Genomic DNA, 4,536 nt, shown 5'->3' with positions numbered 1-4,536 from the left:
GAGTCCTAGGTAGGTTAGGAGGGTGTGCTTAGAAATATTCATTGTTAAAAAGCAAACAGAAGGCCAAGGAGGTTGATAAAAGGAGGGGCCTGTAGGAGACAGGAGTTGGAAGACGCAGTTGGGGCTGAAGTTGACAGTGACTTCACAGAGAGGACCGTCAGAGACACAGCTCCTTTATTCCCACGAACTGTAACTTTTAGTGCACTGGCAGTGATGCAGGGGAGGGGAGGAGGACACCCCTGGACAGTGGCCAAAATAAAAAGTGTGCAACTGAGCTTAAAAGTCACGTATGAAAGCCTGTTCAGGCTGAGCTGATGGAGGTAAGGCAGGCTAGAGCCCCTGCTAAGATCTGATGAACCAGACTCCTCAGTGCAAGAAGGAGCAGAGTGTTGAGGAAACCATATCCTTTAGCCCATGGGCTCTCTGTCACAGGAGATTCACACTGTCCCCCAAGAAGGTATTTAGAGTAAAGCAAGCGGTTGGAGCTTGGATACAGCACTGACGTGCAGCCCGAGGCACTGGAATGCCCACCCTCGGAGCCTTAGGCATGCTGAGCAAGCAGGACACACAGAATATCACCCCCGCAGTCTTCACGCTCCTCAGAGCTGGCAGCAGGCTCAGAATTACAGCCACCCCTCATGGGGTAGGAGTTCTGTCATGGGGTAGTAATGTCCTGTGTTGAGGACAATCCCAGGAGCAGTTCAGTGAGTGAGTCTCAGAGGGGCTTTGACAGCATCAGGTCGGGGCTCAGACAGTTGGGGGCAGAGTCATCCTGAGCAAGTTGTCCTTGGTTCAGTAAGAGTAGGCTGAGCAAGCCACGGAGAGCAAACAGCACTTTCTCCATGGTCTCTGGTTCAGTTTTTGCCTCCAGGCCTTTGAGTTCCTTCTTCAGCTGCCCTCTATAACGGATTGCGAGCTGTAAAATGGAGTAAACCCTTTCCTCCCCAAGTTGCTTCTTGGTTACAGTCCTAATTATGGCAACAGAAAGCAACGTGGGGTACCTAGAAGTGATAAATGTATGCAGAAGATGTGTGTAAAGAGTGTGAAAATATCATGTTGTCTTATAGAAGGGACAGGAACATTAATGCATTTTAGTGTCCTTGGGATGTCCCTGAGCTAATTCCTAGTGGACACCAAGAGAAGACTGTATATTGAATGATTTTATATGCATGAAGAGCTCATTAGCTAAAGCAAATTATATATATATATGTATATATTATACATAATGTATATATACACATACCTCCATTTACATATATAGTTGCCTGTGTGTATATAACACATTCGTTTACTTTTTGTAATTATGAAACTTTTCTGCCAAATGAAGCCGCGTGTGGGCACCTGTCATAATGAATAGGTGAGAAATGGGTGCCTGGATTTGGGGCTGAGGGTGGGCTGGGTGCTGGTGTATTCCAAGGAGCCACTTGCCTCTGCTTTATTTCCCTCTCCCCTTTCCTTGGAGATAGCTATGAGTGATGGTAAGAGGCCGGGCATGCGTGAAGAGAAAGGGGATCGATTCCCCAGAAGCAACCTCCAAAGTGACAGCTGTGGAAACAAACTTAAACATGGGCTGCAAGGAGGCCCCTTGCTTTCCTAAGTTTGCATGCCAATGTCCTAGACCCTGAGATGTCAGAATGTGGCTTTATTTGGAGATGGAGTCTCTATAGCAATAATCATGTCAAATGTGACCGTTAGGGTGGGCCCTAGACCACCGTGACTAACACAGAAAGGGGGAGGTTGGGTGCTGCCGCAGATGTGCAGGGGAATCAGCATGTGGACGTGGAGAAAGCTGTGTATATGTCAAGGAGGGTACCAAGGAGACACCTCACAGTCCCTAGAGCGGTGGTTCTCAACCTGTGGGTCGTGACTCTTTCACAGGGTTTGCCTAAGACCATAGGAAAACACAGGGATTTACATTGCAACTCATAACAGCAGCAACATTGCAGCTATGAAGTAGCAACAGAAATAATTTGATGGTGGGGGGGGTCCCCACAACATGAGGAGCCGTGTTAAATGGTCACAGCATCAGGAAGGCTGAGAACCAGTGTCCTAGAGCAACAGCTGTGCCGCCATCTTGGTGGAGACTTCCAGCTTCCAGAACCATGTGCACAGCAGAGTCCTGCTTGAGAGTGCTTCCTTCCTTGCACATCTTTGTACAACAGCCCCAGGAAAACCTGCAACCAGGGTGCTAGCCAATCGGACGCCCTAATCCAGAGCCTCTCAAGGAAGATGGTAGAGCCCTTGGGGCCTCTGGGAAAAACTGATTCTGTCTGCCCCATAATGCTTAGCAAAGAAAAGATTGCTGCCTTGGTCCTAGGGGCACCACCTTATCTTCTAAGCTAACTGTATTTCCAATCTAGCAAAACAGGAGAATTCCTGTCTAACTTTGGGTAGGTCTTTAGAGGTAGGTCTCGTTTCTCAGCTAATCCATTCCAAAGAGGTATAACCCTGAGTCCTAAGCCTTGGTGAGGAATGTAATGTTTTACTGAATATTTTCTAGAAGTCAAGCCTGTGGGATGTTGAAATTCCTGATGAGCATGGCCTCCTCTTCTCTATGCTTCTCCATGTCTTCCTCTCCAAGCAGTTTTACTCTGTGTCCTCCCTCCTTTTGAAAAAAAAAAAATCAACAACCACCCAGCTGCATGACTCTCTCCACTTTCACCATTTCCTTCCCTATGTCCAATTTCTCCATTTCAGTAGCATCACATTATTTCATATGTCTGTGGATTTAGCTTCTCTTAGCACTTCCTTTCAATAGACCAATAATCCTGCTAAGAATCATAAAGGCAGGGCCTGGAGTCAGTGGCCATCTAGACGTCTCCTTGCTCGCTCACTGAAATGGTATCTGGTTCTCTACCTGGCTGTCTGCCTATTTCTGAGGAATGAGAAGAGAGGGTCTCCAAGGCTCCCAACAAAGTGACGGTGACGGACATGCCAAGTGCCCTGATTCCACCAGGACACATTGCATGCATGTACTGAAGAAGCACAGCATCTGCCACAAGCCGTGAAATTACTACATGTTGGTTGAAAAGAAAAGTAAGATCTGTAACTTTGTAGGTTAAGGAGTTGCAGAGATGGCTCAGCAGTTAGCAGCACTGTTGCTCTGGCAGAGGAACTGGGCTCAGTTCCCACTGTCCACAAGGTCTCTTAGAACCATCTATACCATCTACCCCAGGGGATCTGACGTCCTCTTCTCACCTCCACAGGCACTGGACACCCACGTGCTACATAGACAAAACACCAACACACACACACACAAAATGAAAAACTATTTATAGATTAAAATTGAATACACTCAGAGACTTGTACACATACATGTATTTTATCCTGGTCACACAGGCCAAAGCAAAGCCTGTCCTTTTGTGGAGATCTTTCCTCTGCATAGGCCTGAGATGTCCATGAGGAGAAGCCCATATTCTGAGCCAGAACTCTGAGCATTCAAACAACAGATGCATGCGAACCTCTTCCAGGGGCTCCGGATCTGCCACAAGCTCCTCGTGTTTGCGGCGCTTCCCCTGGAAATATTTTTCATTTTCAGTTTCAGATTCAGTGACAAATTTACTCCCCAAAACGGTGCACAGAGAAGCTGAAAGAAGAGAAAACTGATTCTATTTCTCAGAAAACAGTGCTAACATTTCGGCATGCACACTCGTGAGTTTCGCTGTACCACGACGCGCACATCTGAGGGCGCATGTATACAAAAGCAGAATTAAACACCCATCATGTGTTTTTAAGGATGGAGTTAAAATAAGTGCACAGCCACATCCCTAAGCGCAGGTGTTCATCAAATAGTTCTTGGTGGACAGAGGAAAACGCTGAAGAAGGTTTCCTCAAGGACAAACGATTTGGGACTAATTGTAACGGCTTTCTTGGAGGGCACCGTTCCTCGTCTCTGCCAGCTCAGGCTTGCGGTCCAAGTTAGTTTTTAACCCTAAAGTCTTCCACTGAGGCATCAGCCACCTGGACCGACGCTTCCCCCAGGGTGTCCTTGAGGCGGAGCGTTTTGGTGGGGAACCTCACAGTCTTACTTTATGGACAAGGGCTACTTAGCAAATGCTAACAGAGCTGAGGAACCACCCACAGTTTAGCTAACTCAAATAAAACAAAAATCAAACTTTCTGGGATTTATACATCACCGCGCAAAAATTTCCCCGTGGCATTATGCAGCCAAGAGGGAAACAATGCTGTTCTTCATAAACAGTCGACTCTCTTGGCTCTGGAGACGGTGGTGGCGGGAACACCACACAGTGAGCTGAACCCTAGGACCGCACACCCTCTGTCGGGGTCAGAGGGACGGACTCAAGCTCTGACTGGCGATGCTTGCGGTGCTCAAATGGGTGGCGGAGAGTTTCTGAATAAAAGTGCCAGCGGCAGGAAATGATGGCGGAGGTAGCCGGTGTTTTAAACACACTTCCGGCCCAGGATATGTGACCGTATAGGGACAGGAGTAATTTCCTTTGGGGATGACCCATTACCCTAAATGGACCCTCGCCTTTCACTGACGTAATGTTCACCTCTTTGCTCGCAGAGTCACTC

The sequence above is a fragment of the Meriones unguiculatus genome, chromosome 11 (assembly GCF_030254825.1).
Source record: "Meriones unguiculatus strain TT.TT164.6M chromosome 11, Bangor_MerUng_6.1, whole genome shotgun sequence".
Classification (NCBI taxonomy): domain Eukaryota; kingdom Metazoa; phylum Chordata; class Mammalia; order Rodentia; family Muridae; genus Meriones; species Meriones unguiculatus.
The sequence above is the reverse complement of the archived record's forward strand: the minus strand, read 5'-3'. Positions refer to the sequence as shown.